Source organism: Pinus tabuliformis, chromosome 5_1 (assembly GCF_031772625.1).
Source record: "Pinus tabuliformis cultivar Carrire ecotype Pingquan chromosome 5_1, CPIR1, whole genome shotgun sequence".
NCBI classification, from domain to species: domain Eukaryota; kingdom Viridiplantae; phylum Streptophyta; class Pinopsida; order Pinales; family Pinaceae; genus Pinus; species Pinus tabuliformis.
In genome coordinates this window covers 531,146,940-531,170,927 of record NC_142305.1, presented here as the reverse complement: position 1 = coordinate 531,170,927, position 23,988 = coordinate 531,146,940, and the positions used below count along the sequence as shown (strand labels likewise).

At 36.3% G+C, this 23,988-nt stretch overlaps 1 long non-coding RNA gene across 1 annotated transcript; it reads left to right on the top strand.

The window, feature by feature from the left end:
- Positions 1 to 306: 306 nt before the first annotated feature.
- LOC149165873 (uncharacterized) lies at positions 307 to 20,740 on the top strand. Its single transcript, XR_016260784.1, has 3 exons — positions 307 to 1,008; positions 9,734 to 9,904; positions 19,916 to 20,740. It is a non-coding gene; the product is annotated as an uncharacterized LOC149165873 (long non-coding RNA).
- The last annotated feature ends 3,248 nt before the right edge of the window (positions 20,741 to 23,988 follow it).

Below are 23,988 nucleotides of genomic sequence, written 5' to 3'. Positions count from 1 at the left end.
AACAAATATTTTTTCTGTAAAATTTAAACTTTTTATTAATAAAACTTTTGTGCATAATTTAAAGTTAAAATAAAAAATATGTATTTTTTTTTTCTTTGGCATTAAAATTTATCTAGTGCAAGAAAATAATTAAAAATTATACATAAATCAAAATCTAATTGGATTATAGCAAAATTATTATCCTACCTTAAGATTGAAGATTTGGTAGATTAATCTTAACACTCATCTTGACGTGGAACTTGCAGAGTATATATTTTTCAATCTATTTCATAGAAAAGTCCAAGAACTTCCTAAAAGTTAGCTGTTTTTCCACGCGGAATTTCCTTTAGCTTTTTCGCTACGCGGAATCCTAGGGCTTTAAAACCGTGTCCAGCCCATGTGAAAGCAAGAAGAGTCACTATGAATGCGCTGTTGGGGACGGCTGTAAATTTCCGATCTCAGGTCCCGCGGGGGATTCCTACTCTGCCCTTAGTCACATGAACCCTATCTTATCGTTTTGATCACCGATCGATGCCACCATGAAAAGTTTTGCAGGGCTCGGGAGCTGTTTTCTTGCAGTATGAAGAAATTGATGGGTTCAGAGTGTACAGATGTGGTTACAGAAGGGTTGATTAGTAAACAATGCAAAACCCATTTATTATAGAGTCCATGAGAGGCATCTTAGTGTAGATCGTTGCTTGTTCGAGATCAAGCGACTATATTTTGATGGCCATACTCATTAAATGGGTTGCATGTTTGCTCTTTACCAGTCCTTCTGCTATCCACATTCGTACTAGTTTGTACACATCAATTTCTTCGACGGCAGTATGTGGCGACATAAAATATCAGGGCTCAAAAGTTTTTTTGTTCCGTAGAAGACTCGGTATATTAATTATGTTGCTGGAGTAGTTCAGATGCTTGAATCCAAGTCTGTTGTGAAATTTGAAAAATGTTAAGAAGCCTTCTTGCTTAACCCTATGGGAGTCTGCTGATCTTTGTTCTCTGCACCCAGTTCGAGAAACTTTCCAGGTATGATCTCACTTTTATTTTGGGTCACAAGCATTTCCAATTTGTTGATTTTTTTTTTTTTCGCCCCAAGGGTTTTAAACCCTCGTATGAGTTTTAAGGCTGGAGTGGGAGTCCCTGGGCATATCGTGTTATGGATTCTCGCATAGAGCCATTCAAAATGCATTTGGACCACTATTCAATTTGTTGCTATTTTTCTTTAACGGTAAGCTCCCTGCGCCCTCCCTTATGTTTTATTGGTCAGAGTGTGGTCATTGGACATATCATTTAATGATTTTCACCCATGCTGAAATTTGATGTTTACCCTGTGTGTTAACGCTCCAATATTTTTACTACATTTCAATATGGATTTCCATTGCTATTAACTTATTAACTTAGGTTAGTAGATTTACAAAATTTCACGAATATAATAGGTATAAATTGGTGGGGTTTTTAATTTAATCATCGATATTAGCCATTTTTAACATATTATTTTAAAAATATTTAAAATAAATATTAGTTTTTAAAAATTACTCTGGCAGTTAGTAAAACTAATCTAGATTCATCATAATCTTGGATTTACCAAGTTTTTAGGGGTCAAATCTCTTTTTACTCTTTTGAGATGTAAAAGGTTTGATCGTTCTAGGTTCTTGGTAGATCAGATCTGGAGTGCTTGGTAGATCAGATCTGGAGTTAAGATAGATCTAGGTTGGTTTTAATTATATTTATAATGTAATTATTAATTTTATGTTTTTTACTTTATTTTCACTTTTATTTTTATGTAATCCAAGTCCTTAGATGGATCAAATTTCTTTTCACTCTTTTTAGATGCAAAATATTTGATCTTTTTAGGTTTTTGGTACATTTAGAGTTGAAAAAAAATTCTGTTATGTGATTTCCACGGAAAGACTTTTCCTAATTCATTAGGAAAGACCTTTGTAATTCATTATGGATCACGGAAGCCTGAATTAAGAAAGAATCTAGGTTAATTTTATTATTAATTATATTTATAAATATAATTATTAATTTCATGTCTTTTTATTTTATTTTTATTTTTATGTAATTTTTTTTTTGTAAACTAAGGCGGTATTCTATTACTGAAAAAAGATATTACATACATAGGCAGGTCGTCACCCGCCCAGAAGGGAAACCGGGTGACCATCGAAAGTTTTTAACAGCCATCCAGAAAAAGTATATAACCAGTCGATCTAACCATGCAAAAAACCCCTCTTTCCTTACTACAAATAAACTGTTCTTGTCTGGAATCATTACCATCGAATATAACAAAAGACAAAAAGAAGTATAGAAAAACCTCCTTGCAGCAACTGCATATTCTACTGATTCTTTGGATCGGGCTTGGCCTCACTTTCTACGTTGACCTCCATGCCACTGGCTTTAAACATCTGCAGCAGCTTGTCCATCTTTCGATCCTGCATCAGAAGAGTTACTTGGATGTTCTTCAGCTCCCTTTTGAGAGTTGGGATTCCTTGAGCTAACTCCACCATTTCCATTGCCACTTGCTCCATGGCCTTGGCTAATAGTCTCTTCATGCCCCAATATACATGTAATGACTGCTTATATAAGGACATTCTGCCCCTGGTGTGCCCCGGATCGGGAAGAAACCTCTCCCAATCATCCATTTCAGGATCCGAGAGTTCCTGCAAAGCATCTTCCTCCAGGTGGTCAATAATTCTTCGAATCTTCGGGTTGGTATCATGAAGATAAGCCTCCTCTGCCTCCTGCAACTTCTTCCGCATATCTTTTTTCCCTCTCTTCCTACCTCGTTCCTCACTGGCTGATCCTTCCTCATATGCAAATCGTTGAGTTCTGCTGCCTCGACCGCCACCTGCTTTAGGCCTCCCTCGACCCCTCTGGTTCCCACGTCCCCTCAATCCTCGGCTGCTCCTTCCTCGCCTGCCACCCGCTTCCTCTTCATCTTCGTCCGAACTCTCATCCTTATCTCCCCTGTCTCCCATTTCAGTATTGCTCTGTTTCATTTTACCGACTTTTCCACCCGTTAACGGACGTTGCTCCTCCTCAGCAAGATAATCTCGTATATCGAATTCCTCCTCCGAATCCTCCGGTATTTCAAGGTAAATCCTCGGCGATGGTTGCTCAACCACAGTTTTCCCTTTCTTATCCAATTTCGCCTCCTGGCTTCGCGTCCGCCTGCCTTCTCCCCTTTCTGGGTTCTCTGCCATATTGCTTAGCAGCAAATTCGTAACTCCCCCCCTCACTTTGCTGCTATTCGTTCCCAAATTCGTCGTAATCGCCAGTGGACTGCAGGCAGACCGGGAATTCGTAATTCGCCCTCTCGCTTGGCTGAGCACTCTCAAATACACCCTTATCTCCGGTCGACTGCATGCAAATAGTAAGATAACCCTGCTCGGCCACCTTTCCTCCTTGATACTTCGTTGCTGCCTCGCCTCCTCATTAATACACATCGCGTGTTCTGGAGCTTGATGTGGGACGTACACTGTCCATCTGGCGCTGCCACCGTTCCTCCTCGGTACCTTACCCTCGTTTCTTCTTGGGATGATCATTCCTCCCATTATTCTATGAGACACACCATGCCTGATTGTAATGTTAACTGCTCTCGTCTTCATACTCCCTGGGCGCACATTTAATATCCTATCTGTTCTCCTCCTCGCCATAATGAGGAGGCAGCTAATCAATCCTGTCATGCGCAATCGCTTCATCATTATCCTGCCGTAATATGGACTTTAAATCATTCCACCGTGGCTCCTCCTGAAATGATGACCAGCTGCCATCCAGTACCCTGTGCGGCTCACCACTGCCCCAATTGGCTAGGAAATCGGCAGCTCTATTGCCATTCCTCAAGACATGATTTATCGTTATATATTCAATCGTCCTCATCATCCCTTCAATGTCCTGTATAATCCCTGCTGTCCGCCAGCTCTTCGCCACATGATCCCAGCTTTTGCCACCCCTCAATTTTCTTAACATATCAATCGTAAGTTGGGAGTCGCCTTCAATTTCAAGGTTCTTATATCCATTTCGTGCTGCAATGCGAAGTCCATTATAAACTGCCCATAACTCCGCTTCGTTGTTTGTCATGTCCCCTCCCCATTCAGCATATGCCCACCGCGAAAAACCTCTGCTATCTCGAAAGATACCTCCCCATCCTGCTTGCCCAGGGTTACCCTTCGATGCCCCATCGAAGTTCAATTTAATCCAACTATCTCCTGGAAATCTAAAATGGTTTGGGCTTTGTATACGATAACGATTTCTCCTGTCTGTATTGGGATATAACATCTGAAAGTCAATATTCAAGGTGGAAACGATTCTCTGTTCTTCCGAGTTTAATTGCCAATCATCTTCGCTCCAGACTTCAGACAAAACTGTTTCTTTGATCGACCTACATACCTCATCCCAAATTCTTGATTTGTGGCAGCTTGTGTCTCTAAAGACTCTTCGATTTCGCTCTTTCCACACCTCCCATATTACAAAACCAACCGCTAAAGTCCAGACCCTCCTTACAACTTTACTTTGAAAATTCCCCTTTCCCCATTGAAATATGGTATTCCTAAGGCTATCTGGATCTCGGTTTGACTTACGAAAGAGTACCCGAAGTTCTTCCCATAGACTCTGAGTATATAGACATCGATTCAGAAGGTGTTCCTGAGTCTCTATCTCTTTACTACACAGGTAACACCTTGATGGGCCGATCATTCCTCGTTTCTGCATGTTGTCCCAAGTGAGGATCCGACCTCTGCACACCAACCAAGCAAAGTAAGTTACTTTTGGCCACCATTTTCCTTCCCACATCTTGTTCCAATCCATTGGTTCGTCCACCCTTTCCTCTTTCGTAGCCCAGTAATATGCTTCTTTGACTGTAAACATCCCCTTCATTGCTTTACCCCATCTAAGGATATCATGACCTTCTCGAATCTTAAGTTTCCTCGATTCTATTTCTCTGACATACACTTGCGCAGTCTCCAGACTTATATTATCTACCCAGTCCTGCGGGCTTTTCCAGACTCTCCAAATATCATTGAGTTCTGCTCTTCTCCAGTAATCCCTTACATATTCCATGCCTGCTCGTTGCGCTGTTGCTTGTATTTCATGCAGAGGTTGGTTTCTGTCCAGCTTATCACGCTGCTGCCATCCTTCCTCCCAAAACCTTGCTGAACTCCCTTCCCGAATTTCCCAAAAGGCTAGGTCCCTAACTATATCCTTATTGTTTCGTGCTAACTCCCATATTTGTGAGCCTCGTGGAGTTTCTGCTATGCGTAGACGCCCTTCAGTTGTACCTGGCATAGCATATTTTTGGTTCTAGATTCTTTTCCACACATCATTTCCCCCTGTATCCATCTCCACCATAATTTCGCCCCTAAAACCTTATTTACAATTTCCAAATCCCTTACTCCAAGGCCTCCTTCCTCTTTCCGCTTGATTACATGCTTTCATGAAACCAAAGTCCATTTTTTCTGTTGCTTAGGGCCCCCCCAAAGAAATTTACCCAATATTTCTCTCAATTTAGAGAAAACTCCTTTAGGAGCAGCCATAATGGACAGAGGGTATATGGGGATAGATAATAATACCGATTTTAAAAGAATAACTCGGCTTGCTATATTCAACAATCTGAACGACCAACTGGCTAATCTTTTCCGAATCTTTTCCAATAAGCTTTGCCAATTCTTGATGCGGTTTGAGTTTATATCCAGCTGAATACCCAAATATTTGGTGGGTAACTCTCCCTGTCTAAAGCCTAGAACTCTGGTTAAATGAGCCTTGACGGCTTCAGGTGAATTAAATATAAAAGTACAAGATTTATCATTATTAACCGCCATACCTGAAGCGTTCATGAAAACTTCTAAGACATGTTTGAAACTTCTTACCTCTCTAAGTGATGCTTCTCCAAACAGCATCAAATCATGTAATATGATGAGGTCAGATAATTATAATTATTAATTATTATGTTTTGACCTAGTCAAAGCCTTTATGGAACATTACATCTTTCTCATACATGTTTGCCTTTATTTAATTTAAAAAATATTATAAAATAAAATTAAAATAAAATATTTATAAAATATTTTGAATGTGAAATGAGTTATGGTTTTTGAGCATGTAGTATTGATAAACCATGGTATTGTAACAAAAGACTATTTACAAGTTACTATTACAACTTGAGTGGGCCTAATGGTTAAGAGCATGTGTTTCCTCCTAAGAGGTCACAGGTTCAAAACCAGGGGGTAGAGTATGTATGCCTTCATAGACTTAGCAGTCAAATCGCTGCACGGAGGTGGGTCCCTTGTCCCACAAACAAAGGGGTCTCATACACCAATTTGGTGTTTGGCACCCTATATTTTTTATTTTTAGATTTAATTTAAAAATATTACAAAATTAAAATAAAATAAATTATGTATAAATTATTTTAAAAATATTTCACATACAATTTTTCTTACATTAAGCTTCTTACCCATATCCTCTATACTATATTGTAAAACACCTCTCCAATCAAAAAATTATATGGAAAAATTCTTCTACTACACCATGGATAATTTCTGCTGCACATTAGAAACACTTTGCACAGTCACTTTGGACCATCTTCTAATCATTTCGGGCATCCTAATAGAGCAATAAAATATACCTTTGAAATTAAACAATTCATCCTGCACCTACTAAATAGAACCTAAGTTTTGCCGCACATTAGAAACACATTGCGCAGTCACTTTAGCCACAACTTCTTTTTTGAGGTTTAACGAGTTATTTGGATCAATGTTGCATTAATCGTTATCGAGAAAATATGGGCGCGAGGAAAAAATCGGAAAAAATCGTAATTATCAGGAAATAATCATTTGGTACAAAAATATTTATTTTTTTCAATTTTTTTAATATCTAAACCATCTACAACATAAAATAAATACATTGACACATAAATATGATAAAAGAACTAATATATAAGATGTTTAATATCATTTCTAGTGCTAAAATCACACATAACATTGAATCATGTCCTAAATAGTAAGTCCTGACTCCTGAGTCCCAACTCAGCCTCAAAATATCAACAAAAAATATAATAATGTATCTCATCATGTCATAATGTCATATACAATAAAATGAAGAAAATAACTAAAGTCTAATCCTATTGATTTCCTCTGCCCTCTTGCGAGAAAATGCCACAACGTTCCCTTTCCCTCTAGATGTAGATGCTGGTGCTGGTGGAGTTAGCAGTAGAGTGTGCTATGCTCTAGAAGCTCAAGAACTAGAAGTAGGAGCTATAGGAGGTAGACCACATCCTCTACTAGTGGCAGGGGTAGCCCGGGCAGGTGGTGTCACCTGGAAACATTACAATCTCCCAATCTTGAAATCCTGAAAAACTGATAAGTCTGCTGCATTTTGAATGAAATCTAAAATTCTACTTTCTCCATATGAAATCCAATGAGGTTGGAACCACTCTCAAACATCCTGAGTCATTTCATGGTAATGTTAAACATTTAAGTAAAAGGATGAAAACATTCTCCTTTTACTTTAAGAATTTAACATTACCATGAATAGCATATCAATACTAGGGCCTAGACTTGATCATTAAGCTGCCCCACTCAAAAATTATTTGTTTCTTTCAAAAAAAATTGCATATCGAACATTTAGCATCATCCCTTATAAAACCTCGCTGCCCCAACTGTGCAAATGATTTCATAAAAAAACCAAAAAAAAAAACATCATAAAACCTCGCTGCCGGAGACCCCACGATAATTTTGATTGTTATTGCGATAAATTTGAATTTATCGCTATAATTTCAAATTATCCCGATAATTTCATAAAAATTGACTAAAAAAATTTCCGGTGATAATTTCGTATAATAATCGTGATCAAATCAACATGTCGAAAAAATCACGATAATTTGAATTTATCGCAATTTTCACAACACTGATTTGGATTTCGAGAATCTCTTTTTTGCAGAATCTATTTTCTCCTTTTGAGAAGATGCTATTCCCTTTAATCTGAAGTTATACATTATTTGTCAGTTCTCTATTTAATTATGGATAAAGAATATAGTTCTCATGCTGAATGCCAAATTCAGCCATGATGATTAGTAATGGAAATCAAAATGGAGAATATGGAAGGTTTGTTGACAGTTTATAGTTGATCGGCTCCGGGAAAAACTATAATTACATTCTTGTTTCCAGTGACCACTTTGTTAGTGGATTTTCCGTCTTCTTCACTTGTTCATGCTTCAATCGTTTCTGTTTTTTAATCTTTTGAGATATAATTTTCTCTCATTACATTGTTGCTCAAGTTATTAACTATACTGCACCTCAGCTTCAGTCACTTTTACACTTACTCAGGAGATGTAAATAGATTTGTTTCATTCAAGATGAAACTAGAATGGAAAGAAGAAAGCATCTTTATCTATCAAAATTGTGCTGGCTATTACTCCTAAGGCTTGGTCCTATGAACAATGCACATAACTACATACAAAACATAATTTTGGCAATCTAGTTCTATAAATAATGAGTTATACACGAATACAATAAAAGAATGGAACAGGAAAACAATATCTGGGCATTTCTTGTTGTTGACTACTTACAATCAAAGTAGTCCCTCTCTCCTCCATTCTATAGTTTATTGGAGTTTGATACTATTAAGGCTTTCATTTTGAATTTGAACAGCAACATAGGTTGACTCAATCAGATTTGGAGAAAGATACGAAGGGTACAGCAAAAATTATTTCAGCAAATCCAGATCTAACGTTTATAGTGGTTTGAGAACACCAATTCATTCCATTATTAAAACCAGAAAAAAATGTATCATATTGCCAATGCTAGTTTATGTACCGCGCAGTTCGGTTTACTTACAGGCAAAACTGTATTACCTAACTCATTGTGATCCAGACGGGATTTCAGCTTGTAAAATTTTATAATTAACTGCCCCCGACTATGCTGCGTATTTTTTCTCAAAATAATAGTATTCATATTGAACCTGAACGTATCTAGAAAATACTTTTAGATACATACTTAGACCGACGCTTAGCTAGATAAGCAGATACATTGAAACTAAGTTACTGAGACAGAGATCCATATGGTTTGTAACTCGTCAATACTGCTTTTCCATAATTGTCAAAAGTATTCGTCATCTATCGTTAATATGTTGAGTAATTTCTTGGCCTGCCGATCTACATCTTTATTTAGAGGAACCTTCAACAGGGTGTCTTCCAGATAAGTGTTTTTTGGAGTACTGAGTCTGGAGCAAAACCTTGGCTCCCCTGTGATGGGATGTACTTCCTCGAAAGCTGAAGATATCCTCTAGCATAACAGGATAAGAAGTCACATTTTGTTCGATGTGATGTACTTCCTGGAAAGTTGAAGATAAACTCTAGCATAATAGGATAAGGAGTCACATTTTTTTCGATGGAACTAATCTGTCTGCCTCAGCTCTATAGAGGCTTATAGAAGCTGGGATTTGGTCTCGTGAAGTGAAGTTTGCTTTTTAGGAAGTGGGAATTTCAATAGTTAGTGTGAAATTTTCGAAGCGTAGGTGATTAATGTCTTTATCATCTCTCAATAAAATAATACTTGAGGACGGACAAGAATTGGACATGCATTGGAATGGGCCCTAGAACTAACCATAAAGCAGAAATTATGGCATTGGCGGGACTCTTAACAATGTGTGACTTTCTTGGTTACCAAAATCTTCATATATTTGGAGACTCAAAAATCATCATTGATCATGTGCAATCTAAACATATCATAAAAAATGTACATTTCTCTGGATGGTTGAACAGGCTTAAGACATTGTGGAACATCAGGGAAGACTACACAATCTCCCACATTGCCAGGGATAAAAACCGGAGAGCTGATGCTTTATCAAAACAGGGACTATCAACGCCACAGGGCATATGGAGGATGCAAATTACAGTGGACAACATCTCCCATCAGATCCAAGAATTTTCCATGTCAGTACATAGTTTTATTTTCAATGAAAGTCCATCTGATATGAATTTCTATTTCCCCTACTTTTTGAACTCTTATTTTTTGTTTTTTTCCTAATATAATCTTGGCTCAAGGGACCAAATAGCTGAAATATCAATATGTACACATGTGTACATAGCAATATATTTCTATATGACCTATATGTAGCACATCTAAATGTCCTCTTTCCATATCTGAAGGTCTTCATATGGATTTTGCTGTACATATTTGTTGGATGAATATAATACAACTCTATAGCTTTTTTTTGGTGCTGAAAAAAATAAAATAATAAATGACTAAATTTAATCAATATTGAAATTAAATTCAAACCATAACATGAATCATAGAATAGCTGGAAATTAAATAACAAAAACATAAAACACATTTCCACACATATGCTACTAATATCTCCTTGAAACTTATTTCGAGAATCCTACCAGAAAACCTCCGCAAGCTTTTCATAAAAAAAAACAAACTGCATGGTTACCAAAATGACCCTGGTGCCTGATTTGAGCAGAACAACCTGTTGAGAGAGTATAGCCTGCTGTATGTTATCATTGTAAAGATTGTACAGCCAACTGTATGGCATGTCCATATAGAACTGTAGAGACGCCTGTGTGGGACTGCACGCTGTCTGGAAACATATTTTTTCTAGTTGTTTGAGTTCTCTTTATATTTTTCTCTCTTCATTGCTCCTCAACCTGTTTAATTAATTGTTCAAAAGAAAAATTTAACTACTTATTGAAAATATCTTGAACTACTTCTGCGTCAATATCTTGAACTACTTCTGAGTCTTGACATTAACCTGTGCGCAAGTTTCTCTGCTAGCTATAATGCCAAACCGTTGATCTCACTTGCCCAGAATTAATTCTGAAAGCCAACCCTTCTTAGAGATTGGAGAACAGAGCAAGCAAGGAGAAAAGGAAAGGCCTACCACACGAAAGTAGGATAGTGCTGCCAATATCGCCTGCAAGCAGTTAGTGATTTAGGCATAACCTGTTAGATTAAATAAATCACCACACGAAAGTAGAATAGTGATGCCAATATCGCCTGCCAGCAGTTAGTGATTTAGGTATAACTTGTTAGATCAAAGAGACCACATTCGTCCCCGACTCCCCTGAAACCTGTCTTTCTCTTCTTTGTGTCTGAAGATGAAATATAAAACCCCTTTCTGCAATACAAATCACTTACTAATCCTTTGATTAATGGCGCCCATTGGAGTTAAATCTTTGATTACAAGGCTTTTAGACTCATTGAGGTCTTGTTAAACTTATCCTATCAAGGCATTTTCTTAAACATTAATGCTTTGTTGATGAGAACTCCAATTTCACTCGATGAGCTCAAGTCTCCAATCATTTAAAAGATATGAAAGTCAATCCATTCCTTCATAGTTTTGCTTTTCTTACAGTAACATTTATAAGAACTTTGAAATCTGTAGCGGATTGTGTGAAGAGATGTGATATGAAAGTCAATCCATTCCTTCATAGTTTTTCTTTTCTTACAGTAACATTTATAGGAACTTTGAAATCTGTAGCAGATTGTGTGAAGAGACGTGTCCAAAAGTCGTGTTTTTTTTTGCGGTCGGTCATTTTTTTGGCCTGCAAAATTTGTGTTTTTCTTAAAATAAATATTGTGGGGTTTTAATTTTATTTTTTTTTTCTACTGAAAAATCGCGTTCTTCATCATGTTTTTTTGGTCATTTTACTGGGCAAGTTGGAGTTGTGAGGAAATTTGGAGTGTAGCTAAGGGTTGTTGTGCATTGTTAGAAGGGATTTAAAGTCCTGTGCAAGTGGATTTGTCTATGCCCTACTAATATTATGTAATTAATGGCATTGTAAATGTGTTTTTAAAAGTGATACTTTTTTAATCTTTTTTTTTCAAAAGTGACGGTTTTCATTATCTTTTTTTTTCATCTTTTTACTTAAAGGATGAAAAAGAAAGATAGAGGAGAATGTTACTTTTGAAAAAAAAAAGATAAAAGGATAATGTCACTTTTACTTAAATTTTTAACTCTACCATGAAACAATTTTTAATATTACCATTAATTGTTATAGGATGTTTGAGAGTGGTTCCAACCTCAATAGATTTCATATGGTGAAAGTAGAATTTTAAATCCCATTCAAATATAGTAGACTTAACAGTTTCCATATACATTGATGTTGGTGGCAATGATTGTTGAACTACTCTCACATGACCACTGTAAAAATGTACCAATCACAAAATCTGGATTTTATGTGTTAAGCATTTTTTATCTTATTATAATGGTTAGAGGGTGATATTGATGATGAGGGTTTAGGATTCATTATCTACTATCAATTTTGATGTATCATTTTTATTTGGCGTCCATTACATCATATATATGTTTTCTCCATATTTATGTGTTTATTTGATGTAGCTATTATTTCATATGTTTGAAATTTTGAAAAAATTAAATATATTTCGTATTTTTAATGTTTACCTTATTGGCTGATTTTTTATGAAATTTAAAAAAAATTAAATATATTTTGTATTTTTAATGTTTACCATATTATCCATTTTTGTTTGTTGTTGATGTTTTGAAGAAAATGTTTTATAAACCCTCGTTAATGTTTTATTTATTTAAGTCTGGTGAGTAGGAGCTTTAACTCCCACGGAAACGGCGATTTGATCAGAAGAGACAAGTAAGGACAATGTAGGGATATCATAGAAGAATACTCCATTAATTTTTTTCATGTCTTTGAAACTCCAATTCTTTCTTAATAAAGTGAACAAACAAATTAAGGGAAATAAGCTTTAGTAATTAGAATAATGCATTTATAACTGCTAGGATTACGTAGGGGATCGTCTTTTTATGTCTTGATCTTTCCATATACTTGCTTTCTAGCCTCTGCATGACATCAACTCTTTGTATTTTGATTTGACATTTCTACCATGTCAACACATTATGCAAATTACGTTTCTGGTATATCAGTGTCTAATTTCTTTGTATTTATGTCCCCATGATTGGTTATGGCTTGGAAGATAACTTATCTTATTATTTATTACTCAAGTTTACAAGTTGTTAGCGAACGTTATAATGAACGAATGAGTTTTTTTCCTTAATCTAAGTGTGTATATAGCCAACCTTGTGGCCATTTTTATGATTATGCTCCTTTGACTCTTAGGGACTGTTTCTCCCTTGCATATTATCGGTGAGTTGTATATAGACGCTCTCTGGTCTGTAGTGACATCTTCTACCTATGTCTGTTGATGTTTGTTCTAGGTGTTACGTATTTTCAACCTTCTCATGCTTGTGGATCTCTGCTTTTGTGACACACTTTTTTTAATAGAATTTAAACGAAGTATTTTTCAAAATTAAAATGAAGTACAAAAGTGTAATAAATTAGAACTATAATAAATGTTTCTAAGTTTTTGATATTCGTTATAATGGAGGGGTATACCCTTTCCAATAGATTGGAACTTTTGTATTTGGGGTTTTGGTAGAGGCTGATGTTCTCATTAAAAATGGAGTGCTTGAACCAGTGGGGAAAAATCATCATTTGGTGGTTCCTCCTTGAAAATCTAGGGTGGAGAAGCAAATGGTGCAAAAGATATTGTGTTTATTGTAGGACCTGGAATAAGGAACAAATGTGGCTTCCTCCTTGAAAACAAATCTAGTTGAAATCTAGGGTGGAGAAGCAAATGATGCAAATGATAGTGTTTATTGTAGGACCTGGAATAAGAGGAACTACACATATCAGTTTTACTCAGACGGGTTGAATTCGTTATGCTTTATGGGCAGCTGGGAATAAGGATTTGAATGGATACTTGTTCCAAGAAGAGTGAAGATGTAAAGGACTTTTTAGTTTATGGAGAGTACTTGTTTAAGTGGGAAATTTCGAAATGTTTCTTGGAAAATTGTTGAGAGAGTAGTAGGCTGCGATATTGGATTTGAATAGACTAAAAGATAGATTCAGGGAAGGTGAGAAGATGTAGAGGACTTTTTAGTTTATGAAGTACTTGTTTAAGTGGGAAATTCTGAAATGCTTCTTGGAAAATTGGAAAATTGTTGAGGGAGTAGTAGGCGTGATATTGGATTTGAATAGACTAAAAGATATATTTATGGAAGGTGAGAAGATTTGAGAGGATGGTATGGTAACGGTTTTGGATATACACCAACACCATAGCCTCCCCATGTAGTGGAGTTGGAAAATTGTTGAGGGAATAGCAGGCTGTGATAGTGGATTTGAATAGACTAAAAGATAGATTCATGGAAGGTGAGAAGATTTGAGAGAATGGTATGGAGATGAATTCTGGATATACGCTTGCCATGTAATGGACTTGGAATGGTTTGGTAGGTAGTGGGCTTGGAATGGTTTGGTGCATCCTGAAAAACTGGGAGTGAAGGATGTTTTTGGAAAATAGTAGGCATGAGAATGCACTGCAGTTGAGGTTGCCTTAGCTTATGAGATTCTTCATGCATGTTGACCTTTGCAAGATGACAGTTATATGGGACAGTTTTGAAACTTGATACTTGATTAATCTTACGATATCATAACTCATGAGATATTTTATTAATCTCCACAGGAGATCAAAAGAGTAGGTTAATGGGAGTGCCTCTGGTGGGAGGTTGGACATGTCATTGTGCAAGATTTGATGCTCAGAACTAAAGACCGCCTTAAACATTGTGGAGATTTGTTCCGATTAATCAATATATCGATCATTTTGTGCAAATTCGTTGTTTCTTAATGTTAAGGTGCAAACTTGTCGCAAAGGCTCAACAACCTATTCCATTTTAGCACACTATGATATGGACAACGAAACCATTCGGTAAATAAGAGAACGCTTTAAGACGAGGTGATGCCTCTGTTGTTTCTGATGGACTTGTGTATTCTTTGTGAAGTGACCTCTTTATCCAATAGAGAGCAGTATGCTTTGTGCGCGGGGATCCATTGTGTATATTATATAATAAGGATGAAGAGGTCAATGCGGCAGTACAAGTATGGGACCTTCTTCGATGATATGGTCTGCCATTGTGAACGGTAGATGCATTGTGTTTTAGGTTTAAAGTTTACTTCTTGTATTGAGGCTAAGCATCTGTTAGTCAAACATTTTTGTAAATTTTCATGTAAACATTGATTACTGCCTTTTTGTACTACGTTTTTATAATATTTTCTTGTCTTCACGAAGATTTAGTGAATATTTTTGAAAATCGTCATAATTCTATTTACTATAGCAATTAAGTTTGCAAATTATTTAAATATGTAAATTTGTAAATGTCTTTTATTAATATATTATTTTCATATTAATTTTTTTTTAAATTTAACCTAATTTGTGTAGCTTTATTTGTTGGAAAATTTTTCTGTATATTTTCTGGTTTAATTTGTTCAAAATTCTATAGAGATTTATTGGAATCACAAATTTGATTTTATGAATTCTCCACAATCACAGTATTCAAACTCTTTTAATATATTTAAAAATAACTTGTTTTTGCCATATTCCAATATATTCTTAATCTTGATAGTTCTAAACTCAATGTGCTGGCAGATGCATCCCTATACATGACAATTTTACACTTTCACAATCCTCAAAAACCATCTTCCTAACTGAACTTGTTGACCATGATCATCAGAGACTAGGATTTATACAAACCTATACAAATGTATTGCCGTCTGGCATCTAGGCAAGAAAAGGCCTTTATAAAGCATAATCTTGTTGGATTCTTCTTATTCTCATTTACCTACTCTTTTGGTTTTGCTGCAGTAGATTTTTGCACTCCCAGTGTATTATTAGGACTGTATCGACTCCTATGACCTGCTCTTTTTTATTTTTATTTTTATGCTGTAAGGCGTTTCTTTTTGAAATGAATTGCCCTAGCCGTTGCCGTGTCTTATTGTTGACCATGGATTTGTGGTGTTAGACGATTGAATGAAGTGTGATCGTTGATCCAACACTGATCCAAAACTGAACGGTTAATGAGGAAGCGGGATGGACGCACCGCCAGCGAGCCATTCGTTTCGCAGCTGACATGTGCTTGGCTCGCACTGCCAACAAGGGCTCTGCCTGGACTCGAGCTCTGAACCTCCGCCTCATGTGCAAAAAAAAGACCATCACGATGATGAAGCAGAAGAAATCCTCCCTCATAACGTTGGCGAGAAAAATGAAATCAACATCTTTCCATCGAAAATGTTGTAACTTCTCAGGTAGGAGCGGGAGCGGCCGAGGCCTTGAAATGCAAAGTTAGAAGTCTTGAATTCCTGCAGCCATGGCAGAACAGGTATTCCAGCTCTATTCCTTCAAGGCTTTTTATGATTTCTTTTATGTATTTTGGATTTTTTAGGGTTTCCGCAGAAGAACAAGCGAGTTTCTGGAGTGGAGAAGATTTTGGTTTATTGAGCTCTTTTAGATTCATGTCGTTTTATGGTAGCTGTTGTTTTTCTTACATTTGTTTGGCCCACAATATCCAGTTTTTATTAAGGAAACCCTTCTTTTTCATCTTGTCTCTCTTCCTATGAAAAACATGGGATTGGGGCTTAAGCTATTTGCAGCGGTTTTGTTTTGTATGACTCTAGCGCTGATCAAGGTTACATACATTGCAATTACCAGTTATTTCGCATTGAACTGCTGTCTGCCCTATTTAGAAAGTGAGAAGGTTGCGTTGTTTGTGGACAACATTCTGCATAGTCCCTTGTTCTGGCTATATGAAATAAGGCAAGGATCCAGGGCTTTAGTCGTTGGGGCATTCACTCCCTGCTGAGATTCACTTGAAATAGGGCTAATATAGGGATTTGTTTCGTTGGCAAAGTTTTGTATGGTGTTTGTTTTTGTGTGGAATGGTTCAACGCATTGATTAATGGCCCAGATTTGATAAGTGTTTACTGGTTAGACCTTCAGTAATCTGAGGTGTAGAATGGCCAAAAGCTATTTTTGACCCCTTGTTAGTTTGGCTTGTAGGATTTGCGTTAGACTGTTTGGTTCTTATTTAGAAACTTTTGGAAATAACATAAATTAGTAGACAAAGTTTCCATGATGCCAACTTTATTAGGATCTTGTTAATAATAAAAACAAGATATTCCAATGTGTTGGTGCCTTGAGCTGGTCTTTTTTTTCTCCAATTGTCTTACGAACGGCCAGCTCAGGATTTGCCCAAGACTTTTAATTTTTTTAAACAATGGGGATTTGAGTTTAGACTTTAGTACTTTTATCAAACGGGGTTCTTGATTTTGTCATGGTTCTTTTGCGTGTTTGGAGTTGCAAGCTCATGTTAAAGTTATTAATCTCAATGCAGGGTATGGGTATATATGTAATATTGGGATAGGCTCTCCGATTATCCATTCTATTATTCTATCGCTATGCTCAAATATTGGTAGATGGGTTCATTTATAAAAAAGCAGTTAACCATAACAAGCCCTTTTAATAGAAGTCAAACGCCTTTTTCCAATATTCTATGCCATTTGAATGCCAAAATGCTTCCTTGTAGCAAGGTTGCACGAGTAAGAAGACACACAAGGTATAGAAATGGTGTAGTTGTTATGAATTCCCAAAATATTGTTTGTTAGTATGGGGGTATGGTTGAATGAATTCATAATGGTTGAGACCATATCTGCTCTACTAACAACATATATTGGGAACTCGATGGGACAAGAATGCTTGATTGTGGCAACGAACATCTTGTGACTATCTTAGTGCTACCCATTACTTGGAGACATTTTAATTTCCTATGTGGGCATCGACCGTCTTGGTGTTTCTCCCGAGAAGACTGAAGCTGCATGCCACCTGCATGCAAGGAAATTACCATGATTCCACCCATAAGACTGAAAATTATCACCGTCTGGAAAGCAGGGATCCTGGTGCCATTTGAAATGTCCTTGTGCTTGCCAATTTAAATGTAACTTACTTGATCCATGTGTATCGGACTCTGGAGAAAATTTTAACACTGCCTTTTAGTTGTTTCCCATAAATACATTTGAGGTTGAAATACATTTTAAGTCTTCATATTTAAGACTGAAAATTGACTCCATCATGATAAAAACACAATTAAACCTGTAAACAAGAGCCCTTTATAATTTAGTATAGACTGGAACAGACTTCTCATGCCCAATACGTGCATCAATCACTTACCAGGCTCACACTATGCTGTAGATCTTCAACTATCAATCCATATGAATTAATTGAATGCAGAATCACATTTCTTTCTTATTGTTTACCAGAATATATAGTGTCTGTGAAGTCAGGGAAGTAGCTGCTGTGATTCAAAAATAGCTATATGATGAATCATCCAAATTGATACAATAAAAAGCTTTTTTGTAGGATGTTTTGAATTCTTTGAACACAAGTTCTGTAGGTCTCTGTAGCTGAAGAGCCCCTGTTTAGTAAGAACGTTAGTGGTAAAAGTAGCATGCCAGGTATGGAAGTGCTTTTTGAGTACCAAATTCTAATAGCATAAGTAATGATGCAACAGTCTTGTCTAAAGCTTTTACAATATATCTTGTGTTCTAAGACACCTTTTGAGCATTTTCAAAGAAGATAGGAACTCTCTTCATCATAGGTTTGCCAACAAAACCAACATGCAACAGTTTTATCTCTTGCGTTTACAATATATCTTGTGTTCTAAGACACCTTTTGAGCATTTCCAAAGAAAGTAGGAACTCCCTCCATCATAGGTTTGCCAGCAGAACCAACTTCTACTATCTGGTCAATCAGTGCGAAGGAAATTAATTAAATTCACTACCAGCAGGGAACTTAGAAAGAAATCATCAACTGCAAAGATAACCCCATGCTTGCCCTGTATCAGCTTGTGGCCAACAAACAATCATTCCAGATGCAGGAAAATCATCAGGAAAATCATCTGTGGGGTTATTGTCATAAAAATAATACGGACTCGGTTTTCACTTTTAATTACGCCATAAGGCGTTTCCCTTTGAAATGAATTGCCCCAGCCGATGCCGTGTCCTATTGTTGACCGTGGATTTGTGGTGTTAGACGATTGAACGAAGTTTGATCATTGATCCTCACACTGTCCTTTTGTCTCCCAACCCAATGGCCTCTCTGTCTTCAGAGTTATTGTTCGGGGATGTTTCCTCTGGAGGTATGCGAGCTAGGGCTTCATGAGACAGAGTCGGTCTGTTTACAAGTTCAGGTGTCTGGTCTTCGGCCTTGTTTCGTCTCAGGTCGGCTAGGTATGTGTTAATATCTGATTTTATGTGTATTTTCGTGCCGCTCGTTTAGACGTTCTTTGCCACTTTCCAGTTATTTTAGCTGAAATCCAGAGAGTTCCAGTTTTTGTTGCGAGATCTGTTTTTTTCTTTCTTTGAAAACAGTGTCTGTGTATTCGGTGATGTTTTGGATTCAGGTAATTATCGTTTCAGACAATCAGATAAAATTCCATTTATTTACTTGAACTTCGTTTTTGTGACAATGTTCGTTAACTCTTTCCCTGTAGAAAGTTCAGTTTTTCCAATCATTAATTGTTCTGTATCTGTTTCTCATCTCTGTTAGAAATCTGGTGTCTTTTCATTCTTTCAGTAGCTTACTTCTACACAATTTCGTCAGTGTCTGTACTTACATTAATATAAATTTGAGTTGGCCGTTTAGGGTTTCGTTGCCTGTTCTGTAACGCCCTTTTTTTCATTGTGAATATAAAATTTTCTTTAGGGCAATATTCAGATTTCTGCTAGGACTTTGATTTTACTTGGTTTGAATTTCATGTGCTATTTATTATTCTATGACTTTTGGTCAGTATTAATTGTATAGTTAGGGTTTGTTATATTCTCACGCTTTTGCGCATACTTGGTTTGTGATATGTGTACTTCTCAAACGTTTCAGTTCTATGAAGAATTTGGCTCAGAAATATTTTTGAAATTTGCCATCTCTATGTTCAATGTGCTTTCTTTACAGGTTCTTTTGAACTAATTGAGATAGTAATGTTCGTTTCATTGCAAGGACCATGTATTACAAAACGTAATGTCGGTGATGTACATTTATTAAGCTCCATGGTGTGGTTTGCCTCTCACGATTTTAATTTGTTTGATGGACAGTAGGTTTTAGGTTTTGAAGATCTATTGAGGAGTGGTATTTGCAGTCTCTGCTCTAGCCAGGGAACGAAGGACTATTCAATCGGCGTGGGTGTTTAGAGGGAAAAAAAAAGTTATTGGTGAACTGGAGCATTTGCTGCTCGAAGCAGCTGGTCGAACCAATGATGGAAAGCAAAACCGAAATCCTGCGAAAGGGAGACTGGAAGATTTTGATTCAGATGATGGCAGTGACTCGAAATACATTGATGACGATGATTCAGATGATGATGGGACAGCAAATAGGAAGGCTTCTGGGTCAAGAATGCCGCTGAAAAAGAGATTTGAAGCATGCCAACCGAGCCAACATACTAAATAAGTAGCTTCCACTAGGTATTTAGTCATATATTCTCTGTTTGCTATGTGCTATTTAATTTTTATTTTTCAACTTGAAAGGGTGTACCTAATGTCTGTGCATATCCTTCTTACTTCCAGAACACCTAGAACAGGTTACATGACCTGCATTATCAAAAGTAGAATCACAACACACGCAAACAAATACATACGCCCACCAAGCACAAGAAAATAGTGTGATGGCTATCAACTTTTTAAAATCAAACTTTTGATAATCTCAATAATAAATCTAATGTTCTCTAGAGAAGACCTGCTACTCTAGTTTTTGCTGGGTTTCGTACAGTTTATAGTGTATGATAAGGAGGCTCAACGGACCTTTGAGCATTTTTGTAGGGGTTTATGTTATCCCATCATTAAACTTTTTGATAAAATTAGTCTGGACTATCCACATTTTTTTTTAATAAATTTGAAGAAGTGCATGTTTTTGCTTTAATAATATGTATACTCCTGAATTTTCTGAACTGTAGTTTTGTGGGCCAATTGTTTTCTGTATTGTATGGTATCCACATTTGAATTCAGATTCTATCTTGATAACTATCATTCCTTAGTATGTTTTTATGAATATATTGCATTGTAAGTGTTCTTTCTCTTCTTACATTGGACAAGAGAATACGGCTGTCTTTGACAATGTGAAGTTGTTGAAGATGCAAAAATTCCCTTGCTTTACATGAGCCAACTTGACCTTCAATAGAAACGTTGCTGAACACGATGAGAAGTTTCATGTTTCTTTAGAGAGCATCCCGAAAGGCTTGTGTAATTCCTGCATTGTTTGATGCCTTGCTGAGGAATCATTGAGACTCATCATGGTTTTGTGGTCCAATCAGAACCTATTCAATACTCACTTTCATTGACTATATTAGTCAGACACAAACCCTGTCAAAACTCTCAAGCCAGTAGGGCTTAGGCACAATGTTAGTTCCTCAATACGGTGATCAAAGTCTGTCATCAACATTACAATTGTCTTCACGCATCCTTTTTCTAAATGAATCTATATTACATGCGATTGAAGAACTAGCTTTGAAGTCTCTATTCTCCGGCAATGTTCAGGTCTAAGTTCATGTAGGCAATTCTATGTTGAAATTATACTTGCATACCGGAATCTTATATTGGCGGAAGACCGTTACTCAAATGTCTGCCAAAAAGAGCACCCATTCTGACACACCACCTATATGCAGAGGAAGGAGCCTCACAAGTGTTTGGGCTCCTTTTCTCTATCATGGCTGGGGAAGTAGCCTAGAGTAAATATCTCTGCAGGCATGAAGTCCAATAAAAATAATGTATAAGACATATCTGACAATTAACAATTGCATCTAAAATGCAAAATATGTTCTTGGCCTTTCAGAAAATGTGGAGTCCAGCAGAATGTGAGGCCAGCACTATCATGGAAATTCAGGATAATGTGTTTACTTTTGAAATCCATCTTTGCTTTCAACAATGCCCATTCACATGTCGCTATTCTTCCCCAATCTATGCCTTACCACTCTATACCTTATGGCGTTTTCTTTACAACATAAAGTGCAAATGCTAGTAAATGTCGGTTGTATCTTTTTATCCGACTGTGTATTATATTTATTATTAGGGATCGTACTGACTCCCATTGACTTATTCTTTCGGTCTGACGGAGTAGATTTTTGCAGTCCCGCAGTGTATTGTTATTAGGGATTATTCTTACTGTCATTGACCTACTCTTTTGGTTTGCTGGAGTAGATTTTTGCAGTCCCACAGTGTATTATTAGAGATTGAACCGACTCCCATTGATCTGCTCTTTCGTTCTGCCGTTTAACTTATTCCCACGGACCTGGTTTCTTAATTGCTTCCCAATCCGTTCCAATTAGTCAGAAAATGGGTTGATTCTAGAAACAAAAATACTTGAAAAAGGGTTCAGACTTTTATTTAAAAAAATACTTAGTGTAGGGAACATCTATTTAATTACTTTCCAATCTGCACCATCTAGTTTGAGAAAATGCGTTGAGACTATAATAAAAAATACGAGAGAACGAGAGAAAACTTAAACTACGTCATGGAACATCCTTTTTACTGGAAAAGGAGCTGCATTAAAATAATGCGGATAATAAGCTATCTCCTTGCCAGACCTAGTTGAAGTGGACTCTTATTATTTTCACCAGCGTTCAGACATTGACAAGAATATGCATGTATTATGAAAACTCAGGACACAACATAGATTCCTGGGTGGTGAGAGGTAATGAAAAAAATAATAATGCATATAAAAATTTAAAATGTCAATTACATAATAATGCATTGCGGATTATTACATATTCACACACAATATACCATGCAAGTGCAGTCAATTAAACTGCCACAGAAGTAGAGGAGAGAGTCATGTAGAATAAGGAGTTACTATTCAATATTTAGTATTTTTTTTATTGTTCACATAATTAGCGCATAAATATGTTATGGCTATTATATCTAATAATCAAATTGATAATCATTAAAAAAAAATACAAAATTTATAATTATTATCGAATTAAATAAATTTCACTAACAGCATTAATTCCACAAGATCACGTGAAGGACTAGCTGTCTAATCCAAATATCCCCAGCCACTCGCCAAATCCCAGTTCACATCTTTCCTATTAGTATTAGCTTAATCCCAGTTCACATCTTTCCTATTAGTATTAGCTTTTATATATTATTCTCCTTAGTACTGCTGCCATTTTGAATAAGCTTCCTGGAAAGATTGGTGCCTATAAATTTGGTGTTATAAGACAAGCTATTAAAAAGCTGTCATTGTTGAACTCTGCTCTCAGATGAAAGTTGCTCCAGCTGCCACCAGCTCCACTAAACCACATGGCTATCAACAACTACGCTCTCAGATGAAAGTTGCTCCAGCTGCCACCAGCTCCACTAAACAATGGCATTTACATAGCTCTAAAAGTTTAGGGGGATATGAGACAAATCCATATGCGGATGTTTCAAATCGATACTAACACCAGCCGGAGGGCTTATTAATTTCCATCAACTCATAATTAGTCTCAATCAATCTACATATTTCCAATTTAGAAGTAACTTTGATTAAGGATTTTAAGATTGTAATTGGGATTAATCATGATTAGTTTGATTATTCATCGATTTTACCATCTATGCTCCTGATGCACATTGATGGAACAACCTGAAGTCATAAAAACAAATCAGTTGAGCTATTTTAGAGAGTGTTCCTTAACTAAACGGATATTTTCTAATTTTTTTTCAGAGAGATGAATCTTTTGTAATGCAAGAACTTCAAATCGATAATAACACCAGCCGGAGGGCTTATTAATTTCCATCAACTCATAATTAGTCTCAATTAATCTACATTTTTCCAATTTAGAAGTAACTTTGATTAAGCATTTTAAGATTGTAATTGGGATTAATTATGATTAGTTTGATTATTCATCGATTTTACCATCTATGCTCCTGATGCACATTGATGGAACAAGAGTTATTTTAGGGTGTTGCTTTGAACGGATATTTTATATATATATATATATATATTTTTTTTTTTTTCCTCTCTTACAGAGATGAATTTTTTTTGTAATGCAAGAGCTTAATGCCTTGAAAGCCTGTAATGATTAAGCCACCAATCATTAAGGATCATGTATGAATTAATTACGCACAAAATTTATTTTACATTATATTAAATACATCAATTATTAGTTGAAGATAGAAATTCTATCTTAACCATACAA